The sequence below is a fragment of the Schistocerca americana genome, chromosome 2 (genome assembly GCF_021461395.2).
Source record: "Schistocerca americana isolate TAMUIC-IGC-003095 chromosome 2, iqSchAmer2.1, whole genome shotgun sequence".
NCBI lineage: Eukaryota > Metazoa > Arthropoda > Insecta > Orthoptera > Acrididae > Schistocerca > Schistocerca americana.
The window spans coordinates 509,452,351-509,472,805 of record NC_060120.1 but is presented as its reverse complement, the minus strand read 5'-3'; the positions used below and the strand labels follow the sequence as shown (position 1 = coordinate 509,472,805).

At 41.2% G+C, this 20,455-nt stretch overlaps 1 long non-coding RNA gene across 1 annotated transcript in view; it reads right to left on the bottom strand.

Annotated features, from left to right (window-relative positions):
• Positions 1 to 20,455, bottom strand: part of LOC124594947 — a 527,967-nt gene that overhangs the window by 115,693 nt on the left and 391,819 nt on the right. The window lies entirely within an intron of this gene.

Genomic DNA, 20,455 nt, shown 5'->3' with positions numbered 1-20,455 from the left:
ACACACACACACACACACACACACACACACACACACAAAACGAAAAATATCAAACCACACACACTACACGAATACGGTAAAGATAAACACCCAACGACAGCTGGCAATACTAGACACTATAAACACCCACATGTTTAACACGCAATGAAAAGTGCAAGTGCTGTGCTCCAATAAATTCGGGTGAAGAAAACAATGACGGAAATCGGCCAGCTGGAGTATGCGGACCGAATGGACACATCTTTAGGACCGCACACATGCAATAGCAACACTGGAAATCGTAAAAACACCAAATGATAGTTTAAAATCACGAAACTTGTGCTACAGAATTTGTTTCTAATGTGAAAAGCAAGAGAAAAACACGAGAAAACGCAGCATAGTAACATATTTGTAGCCACTAAAAACGCATTTATTACATTTACAGAATCAAACATGTATTACAGGCCTCTGAAGATGGTTCATAAATAAAAGAAGCGTGTGAAAAAGAAACTGATTTTTTATTTAGCTGCAAAGGCAGAACATGCCTCCATCAATTTTGAAGCAACAAAGGAACGACGGAAAACGGAAAGGAAACAAAAAAATTAAGATATATGTCCCACGTAATTATCTCGTTTGTAAATTTAAAAACTTTTAAAATGTTTACGGAGAGATTATGACAATTTTTTTTCCTATTAATGAAACAAGTAACTGGGGTTGGGGGCGGGATATAATTTTGGTACATCATGTTCGTCCCTCCCCTGCCCTCCTATCCCCGCACTCACGCACCCTCACACAAAACATGGAGTACATATAGATGACAAATCCATTGAACTTGGTGCAGTTGAAAAAGGTCTTTTCTATCAATAGGGCGTGGAAGACATTCCCATTTGTCGTCTCTCAGTGTCCATTTTAGGAGTAATGGTTTCCGGCTAGGTGACCATGCTTTCTGGTGGCACTGACTGCTTTACGGTCAGCTCTGCCTACACTGTAAGTTACTGCATAAATTACTGAACTATGGAAGAAGAAATATACGAAAATAAGTCGCAGACAATCCACTAGCAGTGTTCGTAAATCCCTGAAGAGATTCTTCGGGCAGTGCAGGCAAAGAAAGATGAGATTTTTAATAAATGTCGCCTATATAATGATATTATCTATGAACGGCGATTTGTAAAATATCCTTTATGGTACATATGTCATTAGAATTTCTCGTCTTTCGTAATGTGAGAATCACCTTGTCAACAATCAAAATGTAAACACACGCACTGAAATTACCGTTATATTTTACAACCGTCGTACTTCCCGGAACTTATTTTTATCAAAGTGAGTAAAATTCTCACATAACATGTTTCGCACCTTCTGATTTACGAGCTTCGCATTAAAAGATGGAAGGAAGCGTTTAACGTGCACACGGATTCGAAATCTTGAAATACGGAGAACAAGCTCGGATTGTTTCAAGCATGAGGAAGGAAATCGGCCGCGCCCTTTCAAATGAACCATTCCGGCATTTGTGTGGAGCGATTTAGGAAAATCGCGAACTTACATCTGTATGTTCGGGAGCGAGTGGAACCAGTCGTCATCCTGAACGCGAATCAACTGTGCTTACCACTGCGCCACCTCGCTCGACAGAACTGAAAGAAGAAAATTTAATTGACCACTGGTTATTAGACTAACAGGTACTAAGAAGATGAGAAATAACTTGAACTAGCTCCTTATTTGTTCGTCAAATAAAATATATCGACACTGAACGAGTAGAACGGTGCTCAGTAACAGTTGCAAGTTGCTGTTCGACAGGCTTCCAGAAAAAAAAAAAAAAAAAAAAACTGATTTTCAGTATTTCAAATATTTATTAGCCGAATTCGAAAATGTATAACGCTATCAATATCTACTCATTAAGAGGTTACCTAATCTTACGTTCAAGATTTTACAAATTAAGTATTAAAGCTAGACACTGTGTATAAGCTACGTGAGGCAGCGTAACTCACCCAGACTATATTCGTCCACAATTTGGGAATGAGAGAGAGCACTTACCGACATCCAACAGATAATTTCAAACCTTTTCAGAACTTTTTCTCGCTGATTTATCCACAAAGTAATGAAAGAATAAACCTTTGTCCGTGCAGCATAGATCATGAAAGGTGTTTCCGCCCACGCTATCCAGAAAAACTAGCTGTGGCGGAACATTCTCTGGAAAACGGGCACAAAATTGCATTCGACAAGACCAACGGCTTCTGAGATAGCCCAATAAACGACGCAATAGAGATCAAAATATCGAACAACAGCAACAATAAAGACAATGCAAATGGATTGCAGCTGAGTACGGCCTAGGATTATGTGATTGGGGAGTTCGCGTCACCAGATCTTTGCCGTATATGGTGCGGGACAGAGCATCAATGACGTCACTGGCGAAGGCGCCGCTATATAAGCGTGGCAACCGGCATCCACACGACAGTCAGCCACCTGGCAATCGAAGAGGAGCTCGTTGCAGAAAGCTTGGTGGCAGTTAACGACTTGACATGACTGGAAACACGGAAATATTTTATTAATGGATATCATCGTGAGAGCACGCATTTATACATAAAAGTTTAACCCTTACTAAATTTTCGTTCAGTAAAATTTCCGCATCAGGCGTGACGCTTTAGTTTACTACTACTTTAATACTACTTCTATTCGTAATACATTATGCAGACGGTACCGAAATGTACCACTGAACGCATATGCAAAATAATATCATTCTCCTACATATAGTTCAGAAGGTATTACGTGATAAACATGAGATGAGTGGAAGACGAGCCTTTCTCAAAACGGAGTTCTATTCTTAAAAGAATCAGGGGTAGGGAGGTTACTAGTTAATACAGGGCGACATCAGTTCATCATCATGCGTAATGGTCTGTATTTTGTAAATTCACATGAGTGAAGCTACTTCTATTCGTAAAGCTGGGGCTCTAAGTGTTCCGATAGCATTTCATTACAAAAATCACTGGTATTGTTGAAGACACACTGGTCTGGAAGCTGTAGTTCACGCACATATTCGTAAGGAATAATCTGACGCGACGATCTTTTACTTTCCGTTGATACATCTAGCCGGCGCACAGTGGGCCACATTCTTGAAAACGTGGCCAAAAAGGAAAAACAAAAGTTTAAAGATGGGGATTTTGGAATATCAGGTTGGCAGCAGCAATGCTGGGACAACTGAATACCGGCTGTGCGGACGACCAGATGTTCATTTGTTCGGTAATATCTCAGGTCAAATGCGGCAGTTCATTGTTAGCGTGCGCGCAGCTGGCCAGGCTACAAAAACAGTCGTGTTGTTGAAGGAAGTTATTTATGTTTTGTGCAAGTGAAACCAATACTTTCAATATGGAATTATTCCAGGAGGTATGTACTAGTGAAAAACACTTATATCACTATTAAGCCATCAATTATGCACGTTTACATTTCAATTAACGTACTACAGGTAAATGAATGACAAAATCGTAAAATGCGCTTAAAAAATAGGGATAAGTTACGAATTCCACGACATTCCGCTTTCTTTTGCGCTGTGTACGCAAGTATATATTATTACCTTTGTAAATTAAGCTTCAAGTCCTGCGACTAGTTGCGACTCTGGCTTTGAGCCACGTTTTAAGCGACACTTGCGAAATGTCATTGTTCAGACATCTTCAAAAATGACAGTAGAATCAATTAATTATGAGTTTTACTTGTACAATTTAAATTACAATCGACACGTAGAAGCATTGTAAAGAATAAAATACTTAGAAAAATGACGAAAAGTGTAACACAGATTTTTTTTAAATTTCAGTTTCATCTGATCCAGCGTATTCCAGTATCGGATTTTCGAGGAAAGATATTTTTCTAATAACAAAAGAGTATTTGTCAAACGATTTGGAAGGGGTCATAAAACATTTGGAAAGGTCGTTGAGAGAGAAAAGTGGACATACAATTAAAATTCCCTATGATATGAGGCCGACCATTTCGATTTTGGTAACAAAGTTAAGAAGCTGGTATAAGGAAGCAACTCGGCGACAAGGATATTTTTTCAAAAAGAACGAAACCTTGTTAAATACAATAGTATATATTCCGATTGATTAGAAACCTGCAAGTGTGACTAAAGCAACAGGCCGACCTGCCACAAAATTTGAAACATTATATGATAGGTCTAAAAGAAGGAGGACTGAGGAGATTCGTACGAAGTTCAGTCCTGTCGAATTGTCGTTCGCCGCGCAAATGAGTCTTCGATCTTCGGGGAACCCAGATGCTGCGAAGATTGTGAAAGACGTCACACTCTCAAGTCCATCCAAGGTGAAAAAATACAAGGCAGGCTTGCGATTTTCAACATCATCGCCATCCTCATATGATGCAAATGAAGGTCTAGCACTCCTTTTCGACTTGAAATTGTCAAAAGAATCTTACCAGCATTTGAGAAATGGGGCTAAAGGAAAAGGCTTAAACACACTATTCCACCGTATTTAGCTATTTTGGTAGCAAAAAAAGCTTGCTGCCCTCCAGACGTAACCCTCACTTTTACCGAATCAAATGCTGAGGTACGGTTGCAAGCTTTGTTAGAGCACACTGTTCAATGTGTTCTACTGCTGAAACGAGACTATATTTTACATATGAGTGATTCGGAAATGTCTAATATGGGCCTTATTGTAAGTGGGACTTTGACGGAACCTCCGGGCAAAGCGTGTATAAAATGAAGTTTTCAGATTCGACTATTTCTGATGCAACTATATTTTTCACTTCGCTTGTTCCACTGAAACTTGCAGGTGTAAACGAAGAAACTAAAGAAGAAAAGATCTTATGGATTAATCTGAAGCCGTCTTTAACCCTCTTTTGCAGACCACTGAAGTTAGAATTTACAAAGGAAACAGAGCAAACGTCTTTAAATGAGAAAGCGTATTACGACAAACAGATCGAACAACTGCAGTCATTCGAAACAGTTATTCATGGGAAATACATTTCCATTAAATACAATTTAAGCATGACCATAGTAGATGGTAAAGTGTGCAATGCTATCACCAACACGAAATCTGCGCAACGGTGCTATCTCTGCAAGGCTACGTCTGCCCAATTTAATAACATTGACGATGTTTTGAAAAAACTAGTTACCGCCGATTATCTGCAGTATGGACTATCAACTCTTCACGCCTGGATTCGATGTTTTGAATGTTGTATTCATTTGGCATACCAAATGAAAACAAAAAAGTGGCAGGCACGTAAAGCAGAAGATCAAGAGGAAAAAGCAATACTGAAAGCCAACATTCAAAAAGCTTTCAAAGAGCAGCTCGAAATTGTAATTGACATGCCGAAACAAGGGTTTGGCAGTACGAATGACGGAAACACCGCTCGACGTTTTTTTTGAAATCACTCCAACATCAGCGTTGATAACTGGAGTTTCCGAAGAACTAATCCACCGTTACCATATAATTTTGCAGACGATTTCGAGCGGACGACAGATCGACGTTGAAAAGTTTCGAGCATACGCCTTAGCAACTGCCAGGCACTACGTGAAAGAATACCCCTGGTACAACATGCCAACAGCAGTCCATAGATTGTTGATTCACGGTCCAGACATTATTTCTTCGGCCATTTTACCCATCGGTCAACTATCGGAGGATGCTCAGGAATCAACCAATAAGTTGATAAAGCAATATCGCCTGAGTTTTTCTCGAAAATTTTCAAGAGTTAAGACTATGGAAGACGTGTTCAGGAGATTGTTGGCAATGACAGACCCCTACGTTTCTTCCTTACGCAAATCTTCGCCGAAGAAACTGAAGAATTGTCGCCAGAAGCCGTTGCCCTCTTAGTTCCTGTGGCAGAAGACTATGAAGATTCAGATGCAGATGCAGATACAGATAATGAGGAAACAGTGTTTGAGGATGATGACGATTCAGTTGAAGCAGAAGATGAAAAAGAATAAGAAAATGAAAACTTATAAATTAAGTTATAAAAAATTTACAAAATAAATAATTGTAATTGAAATGAAATAATTTTTTGTAATATTTTACACCATCTTGTAATCTATATTTGGTCCTTCCTTCGAGTTTTCCACTTTTTTGGTTTATTTTTTAAGCATTAACTACAATAACCCCTAAATACTGACTTTTATATGAATAAAAATATGTAAATATAAATAAATAAAAAGACATAGATGTTGACCGCCATCTTGGATCCACCATTTTTAAATTTTTTGAACTCTGTCATCATCAGTAACCTCGATAATTCCCTAAAATTACTTTTATACGTAAAAAATGATAGTAGTATACATATCTTGGGTCCGCCATTTTGTTTTTTTATTCACTTTTTGATATCATATTCTTAATCAGAAACTCCGTGAACCCTTACATACTAAGTTTGGTAAAAATTGAACAACTACTTATATTTTGATCAGCTTTTTTGGATTCTGACCCACTGTGCAGCGTCGTGATTTTGTCAGATTTTTCACTTGACTGATGTTTTCTGATTCATGGACTAATTTGGGATATATTCCTAAGGGCGCTTTTGTTATTCATAATGCGTTGTTTATTACGCCGTTTCTATATTTACATGATTTTTTTCAAAGTACTCCTCTCTTACTTGAATGCTCTTTTTATAGCGTCTCTCCCAGTCCTGGAACAGATGGTGTAGGCCGTTCTTTGTCGGGTCGTTGAGATTCTCCTCACTTTCTTGAACAGTGCTTCAATGTTTCCAAATGGAATGCCCAGAAGCTTTGTCTATAGCGATGGAACGAAAAAAAATCGCAGGGTGCAAAATCGAGACTATAAGGCGGTGGTTGTACACAGGTAGTGTTGAATTCAACCAGAAACTGCATGACTTGATTTGCGGCGGGAGACCGAGAAAGTTCTGGCCGTTTCCTTGCGCTGTGCTTTCGCACTTTAGCCAGTACTATCGTGTAGTATGCTGCTGTAACAGAGGTGTGACGGGGAACTGCATGCTGGTAAATCATTCCATGACTGTCAAAACATGTGATAACCATCACCTTCCCTGCAGCTATAACAACTGTCACCTTTTTTGGTGTTATAGAAACTGGAAATTTCCACATTGTGCTGGCTCGTTTCCTTTCGGATCATAATGATGCAACCATGATTCGTCCCCGGTGATAATACATTCCAGAAACTCATCCGCTCCAACAGGAAAGAGACGCAGCACTCCACGGCTTGTCACCAATCGCACAGCACAGTCAACAGAAGTTGCAACCAACGGGCGCAAACACAGGTCAGAAGGAGACGTCCTTGCATAATCAAAAAGACACTACCATACGAAATTCTCAAAACTTCACTAAAGCTACGTAATGCTATCCGCCGATCCTCACGAACAATCGCAGCTAGTACGTTGATGTTGACTTCAGTCGCCCCAGAAGCCGAAACACCAGGCCTACCTTGCTTAACACAGGCAAGTCCTTTTACCACCTAAACATTGTCGCACGAGGTAGTGCATCTTCACCTTGCGCCTGATGCAGCTTTTCGTGGGTTTAACTGCCTGTATGATTTAAACGAACACTGCTCCTCCTGCGTCATCTCCGTTGTTTGGTATGAGTAGTGCAAAGTGTGTCTACAAAATAGACCATTACCACCAACCCACCGATACGAGAGTGCTGCCGCCTATGGACATTATACATAAAATTTAGCTCTTTTCAAATATTCAGGGTACAGATAGGAAACTATCACGAAAGCTACAGGAAAATATCAGTCTCAGTCTTCGTTGAGCGGCCCTCATATATGACACACCTACATGGGAAAGCGAGCTTGGGAACTGCGCGCCTGGCTTAAGGGGTTGCCTATCGTTTAAGGTTGCAATATACAGGGTGAGGCACTAACTATTGCTGCCTAGAATAACTCCGGAAGTGAGACAAATGTATGAAAAATGTTACATGTGACAAAGGAGGCCATAATATGACGTTGTTTTTTTTTGTTGCTGGGTGGGTCGCTTAAGAAAGATGGTCAACTTTGTTTTTTTAAAAATGGGATGCTATAGTTTAGTACTTACTGTCTAATAGCGGCTATAGAGACGAATCCAATGATGTGTAACAGTAAGGTCTTTGAAGAACAACGAAGGTCACAAAGGAGGCATGAACGTCCATTTACAGAAGGCATTCGAAGTGACGACCATTGGTATGAACGCAGTGCTGGAATATTCTTATCATAGATTGAGTGGTATTCCTTATCACTTCGGCACTCATCGAAGCACATGCTCTGAGAATTCTCTCTCGCATATCTTCACGTGTAGTTAGAATGTCTTTATAAACAATGTCTTATACGAATCTCCACAAGAAACAGTCCAGAGGCGTCAAGTCTGACGAATGAGTCGGTCACGACACATCTCCTCCGTGTCCAGTCCAACGATTTGAGAATTGTCTCAGTAAATCATTTCTAGCCATCGTGTTGATACCATATTCTGTTCCTTGTTCCTAAAGGAATTTCTTCAAATTAAATACCTAATATGTAGTGTAAATCCTGCTGTTAAGGTTTCCTTTGATGAAATAGTGGCCTATAATTCTGTCCTCCAGAATCCCAAACCATACATTCACCGACCATGGTTTTTGGTGTGCATCTTAAATCAGCCAGTATGGATTTTCAGTTGCCCAGCAACGCATGTTACGCAAATTAACACTTCCATGGTTCGAGAATGTAGCCACATCAGTAAACAATATCAAATTAATAAATGTGTCATCCCTCTGAATCTCAAGTTGAGCCCATCGGCAGAATTCAATGCGAAGCATACAATCCGAACCTGTTAATTTTTGGTGGAGACTGATATAGTATGGGTGTCATTTATGGCGATGCAGAACACGAACCGCACTACTTTAGGATCTCTAACCACATTGGCAAGAGTACCAATTTCCGTTTCCTCTATGTTTCCGATGCGTTAAAGATCCAGTTGTTCTCATTTTATCATGCACATATTTAAATGTACGACTTGCAGGGTGAGTACATTGAGGATATCTTTCAGCGTACATGTCTCTAGCTCTCACTGAATTTCCTTGGCATTCTCCGTAAATGAGAAGCATATCGACTTGTAGGAATACATCATTCACATTTGTGATTCGACGATGCTAGTCTTACCGTTCCTATTAGTGTTGAATTGTTAAATCGTCGAATGGTGTTTATACGTCAATGGCACGTTACATGGATGTGCCCTATTGGGGGGATATTTACTATTTGCACGATATACGAGAGAGAAACGTCAGAGCATGTACTTTGATAAGCGCCGAAGTGATAAGGAATACCACTCAAACCATGACAAGAAGATAACAGCCCTGCACTGATACCAATGTTCATCAGTTCGAATACCTTTTGTAAATGGACGTTCATGCCTCCTTTGTCACCTTCGTTGACCTTCAAAGACCTTACTATTACACATTATTGGAATCGTCTCGAAAGCCGCTATCAGAAAATGAGTACCAAACCATAGCATCCCATTTAAAAAACAAATCTGACCTTCATATTTCTGAAGCGACCCCACCTAGCAACAAAAAGCCAACGTCACATTACGGCCTCCGTTGTTCCGTGCAACATCTGTCCCACAAGCTTTTCAGCTCCTATCATATTTTCGGAGTTATTCTAGGTCGCAATAGTTAGTGACTCATCCTGTACACCATATGTGAGCTGACACTGAGGAAAACAAAATTGTAAATGTTTCTTAAAGTATGTTGTAACTATGTACTGAAAGTTTTTGATAGTGATGAGCTGATGCTGGTGCTCGATTCACAAAGCAGTAGTCATTAGACAAAATAAAAATGCAACAATACACTGAAGCAAATCCTTTTTTCTGATAAATATTAATCGATGGCCGCAGATTCGAGATCCGGTCCCCCCGAATGACAGTCTTCTATCTTCACCAGTTTGCCACTTCGCTCCGGTCCTCATTCAGAGGAAAGAGAATTGAGTGGAATACAATGAGAATGGAGTGGAATACAATGTGCTGTATATTTCTTCCTGGATATTAAACGGATAATTACTCTTCACTTCTCGATTACTGTGCTGCAAAGTACAGCCCGTACTTCTTGTGTTGTGTGAGCCCTGAGGCGAATGAAATACAGGAACAGAAAGAACTGTCCATTTCTACAAAGCCGTTGATTTTTTTTTTTACCGTTGAAATACGACACTAACAACTTCACAGATGAGTTGAGCGCTGAACAGTGAGCTGGTAGCATGTGTAGTTTTTCATGTCGCTGAAATACGAAACACAGGCACATAAAGCGCACTTCCAGGCGAAGCAATTTCCCCGACGACGAGATGGCTCTCCTGTTTAATATTCAGAGCTTCGAGCCGAGTGCGAGTGAAGTCAGCTGTCACCGCGTCTCGAGGCAGAAGACCCACAGTACCGGGAGATCATGCGGCAGGTCTGCGACCAGGCTTATTGAACATCCTTCATATCGCCTAGCTCACTGTGATGACAGAGGAGAAGGACGAGTTTTCTGCACTTGAGACTATTGTTCTCACGAGCGTAAAGGCATGAATAATTTCTGATATATAAATCATAACAGCTATTTTCCCTCTGTTTCTAGTTATAAACTGTTTACTTCGAAGATAAGAAGTGTTCTGTTACAAATTATATATACCAGATTCTCTCTCTCTCTCTCTCTCTCTCTCTCTCTCTCTCTCTGTGTGTGTGTGCTTTGTAGTAGTAATAGAGTATTTTAGTGACCTGTTACGAAAAAGCGCCATATACAAACAATTTGTAAGCCACATGTAAGGAGGCTGTTGTGCACTGAAATAAGGAATTTTTCATCTGAAAGTTCTTCGTGGATGAGTAGTTGGACGTAAAGCACGAATGCTTGCTGTGTACATTCATTACTGGAGACAAATTCCCTGACACGTTCGAAGCACATCGGCACTAGTCCTCATACAACGAAGAAAGCAAAGCGAATTTGCCTAACAGTGCTCAGTGCTTAGCTCTGGTTACAGATTTTATAAAATCGTGCATTCTTTTTGAATTGGACTGTTAATCAAGATAGACTGTTTCAAAAATACGAAAAAGTTTTCTATAGTCCGGTACCAGTCACAAGAATTGTTGACTACAGATATTATATAATGAAACAACTTGTTGAGATACAGACCTAACCTTCACAATACAGCGGAAATACAAAAAGATTTTTAAAAACAGAAATAGATATTAAAGATGTTCTGCACAGTCATGGCATGCTCTGTGAACTTCCTGTGGGGAAAGAGACTGACCACGGCACATGTCAAAACTGTACAGAATAACTATAATTTCTGTCCTTACATTAAATTATTGACATTGTAGCCTGAGTATGCGGTTCATACTTCAAGAAATGTTCCTTTATTAAACAGTTTCTGTTAGCAAGTTTTGCGACTGCTCGTAGTTTCTGAAGTGCCTTTTCATGTTATGCATTCGCGCTGAAGTGAGCTGCCAGAGCAAATGTGGCCAAAGCAGTGCCAGATTGAAGACAAACGGCATTATACAGAGTGATTCAGCTGCCCCTACCATTGGGTTGTATGCAACACACAACACCTTCAAATACAACATGCAGTATTTCCATATTCTCTCACCTCATATGTGCAAACTATTAGGAACGGTAGTTTTTTGTAGAAAATTGAAAGAAAAATTTTGTACTGGGATACATTTTCGCTGGGGGCCACAGCTTTCAAATTGTTCAAGAAAATGTCACTTTGGTACAGTTCTCTTGAATAATTCGTCGACTGTCGCCTCTATCAAAAACGCACCCTAGTACAAAATTTAACTACATTGAATTTATTACAAAAAGGTCCCGTTCATTTCTTCTGTAGGTCCAATTATTTGTGCGTAGTGAGCGATTGGACACGTATATCTTGCGTGTAGAATTAGAAAACGTTGCAGGTTGCATAAAACCCAGCGCTAGGGGCAGCTGAATTACCCCATATATGGAGAGAGGGCAATCGGTATTAGGCAATAGGCAACGACTTTGCAGCGCTGGCGTGCTGTAATGTGGGACGCAGGTGCTTCGATTGGCACTGGAGCTGCCACCTACGTCACCGGTCGGCATGTGCTTTACTCTGGTCACAGGGCGGTGCGGCCGACCTTTATGGCGGAATTTATGAACGACATCCCTCCGGTATAGCCGACCGTATCGGGCCCTGGAATGTGGAGCGCTGGTAAGGGGGACTGGGTTTGGAATACTTTACTGCGCAGCCCCTACTGCTGCACACATCAAACTTCCACGTGATGCTTATGGCTAATTTCGGATAGCAGAATTTTATAGATGGGTGATAAATCATAATTTGTAACTCAGAATTTTAATTGAAGCCTAATTATAAGAAGAAGTAGCGGGTCGTTAGATTTAGTTACTGGCATATTCCAGGATTAGTTATACTGACTGTCAGTAGCGAGCTAGTGTGTGTGTTGGACCTTCCATCAAGCTACGGACCCCCTTGAAGATGTCTCCCGCAGTCGGAGACGAAACGTTGGGAATCACCTCAGAATTCATCAACCGACCACGGCATAACAGCCCGGATAATTATAATGGACATCACGTTAGTTTTGTTAGCACATCTGAACATATAAACAAATACATAATCAGTGCCGTTTGTTGCATTGTAAAATGTTAATTACATCCGGAGATATTGTAACCTAAAGTTGACGCTTGAAACCTCCGACGTTCAGTTGAGTGTTGTAACAAACACGGGCCACGGTCGGCGAGCAGCATTTGCAGGGACATGTTTACGATGACGACCGTGTTTACGAGTGTGGCTGTAGTGCACTGTTGTGGTTTGGTCTAGCTGTCGCAGTGTCCGCATGTAGCGCTTGCTTCTATTGTTATTCTGCATTCGTCTCCGCACGCAGACCAACTGTAGTACACCGTGTTACCAGACGTCTGTGATAGTGTAGTGTTGTAGGAACTGTGACCAGGGTGTATTCGAACTCTGAAAAGGCGGAGATGATACTCATCTATAGCGAGTGTCGACGAAATGTAGCTGAAGCCTGCAGGGTGTATGCAGAAAGGTACCCGGTCAGAGAGAATCCAACGTGCCGCACATTGCAAAACGTCTACTGCCAACTGTATGCAACAGGTATGGTCGCAGCACGCAAACGGGTCCGTAATAGGCCCGTCACAGGAGAAGCGGGTGCAGTTGGTGTGTTACCTGTTGTTGCCATGAACCCACACATGAGTACACGGGACATTGCGAGAGCCGGTGGACTGAGTCAAAGTAGTGTCATGCGCATACTGCATCGTCACCGCTTTCACCCGTTTCATGTGTCGCTACATCAGCAATTACATGGTGATGACTTTAATCATCGAGTGCAATTCTGTCAATGGGCATTAACAGAGAATGCGTTGCAGTTCTACCTGTTTACCGATGAAGCGGGTTTCACAAACCACGGGGCAGTGAATCTACGGAACATCCATTACTGGTCCGTGGACAATCCTCGCTGGCTCAGACAGGTAGAGCGACAGCGACCGTGGACTGTAAATGTATGGTGCGATATCATTGGCGACCACCTCATTGGTCCTCACTTCATTGCAGGGGCCCAAACAACTGCAACATACATCGCGTTTCAACAGAATGATCTGCCATGTTGCTCAAAAATGTCCGACTGGAAACGCGTCGACGTATGTGGTTTCAGCATGATGGTGCACCTGCACATTCCGCAATTAACACTAGGCTGACCCTTGACAGGATGTTCGACGGGCGTTTCATAGGACGTGGAGGACGCATAAATTGGCCAGCCCGTTCTCCTACACCTCTGGACTTCTTTCCGTGGGGTACGTTAAAGGAGAATGTGTACCGTGATGTGCCTTCAACCGCAGAGGATATGAAACAACGTATTGTGGCAGCCTGCGACGACATTACACCAGATGTACTGCGGCGTGTACGACATTCATTACGCCAGAGATTGCAATTGTGTGCAGCAAATGATGGCCACGACATTGAACATCTACTGGCCTGACATGTCGGGACACACTCTATTCCACTCCGTAATTGAAAACGGAAACCATGTGTGTACGTGTACCTCACCCCTCATGGTAATGTACATGTGCGTCAGTGAAAAAGACCAATAAAAAGGTGTTAGCATGTGGACGTAATGTGCTGTTCCAGTCTCTTCTGTACCTAAGGTCCATCACCGTTCCCTTTGGATCCCTACGTAATTCGGTCCTCTCCGATACACACGATCGAACAGCGGAGGAGTGGTACACAAGCGTCAACTTTAGGTTACAATATCTCCGGATGTAATTAACATTTTACAGTGCAACAAACGGCACTGATTACGTATTTGTTTATATGTTCAGATGTGCTATCAAAACTAACGGGGTTCCATTTAAAAAAATGGAAGTTTGTGTTAAAAAACATACTTCCGTGCATTTTTGTATGGTTTGTATTAACCAATTACACTAGCCCCTCTCCTCACGTTCGGTCTGTGGAATCGATTCGTCAGTATTTGATGTGATATACGAAATATATCCAGCGGTTATGTTAGGTGACTCACCCTGTATAGTCTGTGAAGTGTTGGGAGAAGAGCCAACACCGTGTTGCTAGAGGAGGCCGAAATGCACGCTTTTAAACTCACGCAGGCTGGCGTGAGGTCTGGAACATTACAAGGAAATGAAAACTTAGAAAAACGGACGCAGTTGCTGTAATACTTAACTTTAATCCATAATTGTAGAATATCTCTCTTGACTGTACATGCTTAAAGATAAATATACACTGGTAATGGCGCCTTGCTAGGTCGTAGCAAATGACGTAGCTGAAGGCTATGCTAACTATCGTCTCGGCAAATGAGAGCGTATTTGTCAGTGAACCATTCCTAGCAACGTCGGCTGTACAACTGGGGCGAGTGCTAGTACGTCTCACTAGACCTGCCGTGTGGTGGCGCTCGGTCTGCAATCACTGACAGTGGCGACACGCGGGTCCGACGTATACTAACGAACCGCGGCCGATTTAAAGGCTACCTCACTAGACCTGCCGTGTGGTGGCGCTCGGTCTGCAATCACTGACAGTGGCGACACGCGGGTCCGACGTATACTAACGAACCGCGGCCGATTTAAAGGCTACCACCTAGCAAGTGTGGTGTCTGGCGGTGACACCACAGTCTGTCCTATTAAAGCGCCGGTTATTGACACGAAATTTTGGATTATATCATTGTTTTTTGATATATAGGAGAGTCTTATTGTTGTCTGAAGTTTTCTTACGTGTTTAATTGGCGTTGGAAGCCGTTGTACTGTGCCACCCTTTGGATACCATTAACGCCAACTTTGTACTACGTTTCCCTTTAGATCCCACTAACTCATAGGAGATGTACTGTATGAACAGGCATTCACAGTACTTCAATACTTAGGTGAAAAGCAACGTCAGATAAGGTAGCTCATTCTCGTAATACTATAAGCTGCCCTGCAAAGACCTTGCCTACAATCAACGACGTAATCTGTGTGACTTCAAACAATCGTCAGTACTAAAACAGTAACGTCACGTAAGATTTTATATTCAGCTACTCAAGCTGTAAATTACACTACCGCTCGCTACGGAATCACTATGTACGAGAGGATGGACACCATAACACTTTCCGTGGTATAATGGTGTTAGTGGTAGCTATCTGAATATTAATTACAACAACGCATCTATCAGGGTTCACAAGGTTCGAAAGGTAAACTGCCACCAAAGCTAGTATCAGTCACCAGTAAAATACTAAAATCGAGAGTCTAAGGGGAGTATAATGATTAATTTACTTCACCAATAACAGAAACCGACAGTGAAGCTTACTTTGTGTACTCTGACAACACAACTAAACTTTCTCAATATCGTAGGTACCGGAAACGGTAGCTTTCTTATATAATTGATGAATACGTCATATAGATCCTTTGACTCTTGTAGTTATTCCACTTTTAAAGCTTCGACGAATAATCGTATATACACTCAATCAGTGTGAACGTTATAAATTTTTACCTAAATCGGAGACTACGTTCACAAGGTCAATCAACGATAACTTCTATAAGTAGCGCCTTGCTACAACAATATCCTCGACTCTGTTGAAATTTTATCATAATAAACTACTTCGCTAATCTCAACCTTACACAATTAACTGGAATAACTTTTCATTTATAATTAATCACTTTTCCATAACACGCAAACTTGCTTTCCCTGTCTAAAGATTAATTTATCTTTCTTTTCATTTAAAGACTTTCAAATAAACCTTTGATTATTTTACTATATTGCTACGGTCACGCCGAAGTCACACAATGCATCCTAACTAAATATCGCTAAGTCACTACCACTCAGTACTTGTGCATACATATACAACCAAAATAACACAACGCAAGCTACTAACCCTTGTACGAGCTTTAATCTTCAGTCATAGAATAACGGAACGACTTCACATGAACACGTCTCTTCACATACACCATCCAACGGAAAATCTCACAAAATATTGAAATACGGCTGGCCGACCATGGCGTGGCTATTGAACAGCACAACGCACCATTAATTACAACAAGGAGAAACTAATCTTTTCTCCCTATGTAGCAGGGCGCAAACAAAATATTTTCGCATTCAGACGAGAAAGATAGTGATTGAAAGCTCACGAAAATATTATGCCGCAACAACAACGCCTTTGTTTTAAAGACTCGCACACCAATTCGTGTATCATGTCCGTTGCACTCTATCTCCTATTTAGCGATATTACAAAATGACCTACCATTCTTTGAACTTCTTGGATCACTTGGGTCAGTCGCATGTGATGCGGATCGCATACCGTGCGGCGTTACTCCAGAAGAGGACGGACAAGCGTAGTGTAGACAGTCTCTTTAGTAGATCTGTTGTATTTCCTAAGTGTTCAGGAAAAAAAATCGTAGTCTTTGGTTCCCCTTCCCCACAATATTTTTTATATGATCCTTCCAATTTAAGTTATTTTTAATTATAAACACTTAGTATTAAGTTGAATTCAATGCCTTTAAATTTGTGTAATTTACAGAGTAACAAATATTTAGCGGAGTTCTTTTATTACTCATGTGGGTGACTTCACAATTTCATTATTTAGAGTCGATTCGCACTATACGTGTATCTTGTCTAAATCATTTTTCAATTTGTTTTGATCATCTGCTGACTTTACACGATGGTAAATGATAGTAAGACCTGCGAACAATCTAAGATGGCTGCTCATATTGTCTCCTAAATCGTTTACGTGGATCAGGAACATCAAAGGGCCTATAACACTTCCTTGGGGACGCCAGATAACACATCTGTTTTACTCCATGACTTTCCGTAAGTAACTATCAACTGTGATCACGAATCCAATTCCACAACTGAGACGACACTCCGTAGGCACGCAGTCTGATAAGAAGTCGCCTGTGAGGAAAGCACAGTGAACGTACTTATTGCATATTTCCGCTGTTATGCTCTACATACGACCAGAATCCCTACTGACAAATTTTAGAGACAGTGTTTCGTTGTCGATACTATTAAAAGCATCTCGAATTGAAGGTCGCGCTATATTTCGAGCTTCTGTAAAACTTCTCCAATCTTTTGGTTTTTGATTTCCGCATCATCAGCCATTTGATACCTGTTGCTGGATTTATGTGTCTTCTAAACTTTTCTGTACATTACGGTACTCAGGTGTAAGAGGTATTCATGATGTTGCAGTATGTTTTCCGTCATCAACCCTCCTTCTATTAGGTGGTTTCCTCGGCCTTTTATTCCCACGAAAGAACGTCGTTGGACCATCTATCATACATTCACTTCATTTACCCTAGAGTGATAAACACAACTTATGTGAACCATTTTTTGCTCTTGAAGAAAAGAAGTACCGATAGAAGTGATTTTGTGGATTATTTTATATGACTATCAGTTTCGGTGCCTCATTGGCACCATCTTCGGGCCTCTATGTGCGTAACTAGATACGTCATCTAAACGTCTGTGCTATTATAGGGATCACTAATTTTAACTGGCTACCGTAGATTCCTAAAACGTCTCTGTAGACGTGGGCTCTGCGCACCTCTAACTATCGGTTGACTGGATACATGGCTCTGAGCACTATGGGACTTAACATCTGTGGTCATCAGTCCCCTAGAGCTTAGAACTATTTAAACCTACCTAACCTAACGACATCACAAACATCCATGCCCGTGGCAGGATTCGAACCTGCGACCGTAGCAGTCGCGCGGATCCGGACTGAGCGAACTGGATACATCCTGAAGCATCAAGGCATCGTAAAATTGGTAATGGAGGGGAACGTGGGGGCAGACCAGGGCTTTACTGCGGTTAGCACGCTCGAAAGGATGTGAGTTTCGTTAGTTATGTAGAAATGAACACGCTTGTACAGGATAAACTAAGTGGAGGGATGCATCAATACAACAATACTACATAAATAATACATACGAGCGTCTCTTTAAGATGTGCAATTAGTACACAAAATCTGTCATTACACTGCTGTTATAGTCGTGAAGACAGAGAAAAAATTTCATACACGACTTACAGACTCACTAACCGTGACATCCGTCCCACTTCTGGCATAATGCCCGATGAAGAAAGAAAGGAAGGAAGGGAGATTAGGATTTAAAGTCACGTCAATGCATAAATCAGAATAATACGAGCACCATCTCGGATGGCAAGGAACTACACTAAAATCATACAAAATATCGTTTCTCCTCGCCTTTATCACGCAAATTCACGGGGTCGGCATGTTAATTTAATGGATTTGGGTAATGTTAGTGGTAGTGGAGAAGGTAGGTTCTTTTTTTTTTTTGGTCATCAGTCTACTGACTGGTTTGATGCGGCCCGCCACGAATTCCTTTCCTGTGCTAACCTCTTCATCTCAGAGTAGCACTTGCAACCTACGTCCTCAATTATTTGCTTGACGTATTCCAATCTCTGTCTTCCTCTACAGTTTTTGCCCTCTACAGCTCCCTCTAGTACCATGGAAGTCATTCCCTCATGTCTTAGCAGATGTCCTATCATCCTGTCCCTTCTCCTTATCAGTGTTTTCCACATATTCCTTTCCTCTCCGATTCTGCGTAGAGCCTCCTCATTCCTTACCTTATCAGCCCACCTAATTTTCAACATACGTCTATAGCACCACATCTCAAATGCTTCGATTCTCTTCTGTTCCGGTTTTCCCACAGTCCATGTTTCACTACCATACAATGCTGTACTCCAGACGTACATCTTCAGAAATTTCTTCCTCAAATTAAGGCCGGTATTTGCTATTAGTAGACTTCTCTTGGCCAGAAATGCCTTTTTTGCCATAGCGAGTCTGCTTTTGATGTCCTCCTTGCTCCGTCCGTCATTGATTATTTTACTGCTTAGGTAGCAGAATTCCTTAACTCCATCGACTTTGTGACCATCAATCCTGATGTTAAGTTTCTCGCTGTTCTCATTTCTACTACTTCTCATTACCTTCGTCTTTCTCCGATTTACTCTCAAATCGTACTGGGTACTCATTAGACTGTTCATTCCGTTCAGCAGATCATTTAATTCTTCTTCACTTTCACTCAGGATAGCAATGTCATCAGCGAATCGTATCATTGATATCCTTTCACCTTGTATTTTAATTCCACTCCTGAACCTTTCTTTTATTTCCATCATTGCTTCCTCGATGTACAGATTGAAGATTAGGGGTGAAAGGCTACAGCCTTGTCTTACCCCTTCTTAATACGAGCACTAAGTTCTTGATCGTGCACTCTTATTGTTTCCTCTTGGTTGTTGTACATATTGTATATGACCCGTCTCTCCCTATAGCTTACCCCTACTTTTTTCAGAATCTATAACAGCTTGCACCATTTTATATTGTCGAACGCTTTTTCCAGGTCGACAAATCCTATGAAAGTGTCCTGATTTTTCTTTAGCCTTGCTTCCATTATTAGCCGTAACGTCAGAAATGGTTCAAATGGCTCTGAGCACTATGGGACTCAACATCTTAGGTCATAAGTCCCCTAGAACTTAGAACTACTTAAACCTAACTAACCTAATTCTGATGGAATGTTATCTATCCCTTCTGCCTTATTTGACCGTAAGTCCTCCAAAGCTCTTTTAAATTCCGATTCTAATACTGGATCCCCTATCTCTCCTAAATCTACTCCTGTTTCTTCTTCTACCACATCAGACAAATCTTCACCCTCATAGGGGCTTTCAATGTATTCTTTCCACCTATCTGCTCTCTCATCTGCATTTAACAGTGGAATTCCCGTTGCACTCTTAATGTTACCACCGTTGCTTTTAATGTCACCAAAGGTTGTTTTGACTTTCCTGTGTGCTGAGTCTGTCCTTCCGACAATCATATCTTTTTCGATGTCTTCACATTTTTCCTGCAGCCATTTCGTCTTAGCTTCCCTGCACTTCCTATTTATTTCATTCCTCAGCGACTTGTATTTCTGTATTCCTGATTTTCCCGGAACATGTTTGTACTTCCTCCTTTCATCAATCAACTGAAGTATTTCTTCTGTTACCCATGGTTCTTCGCAGCTACCTTCTTTGTACCTATGTTTTCCTTCCGAACTTCTGTGATGGCCCTTTTTAGAGATGTCCATTCCTCTTCAACTGTACTACCTACT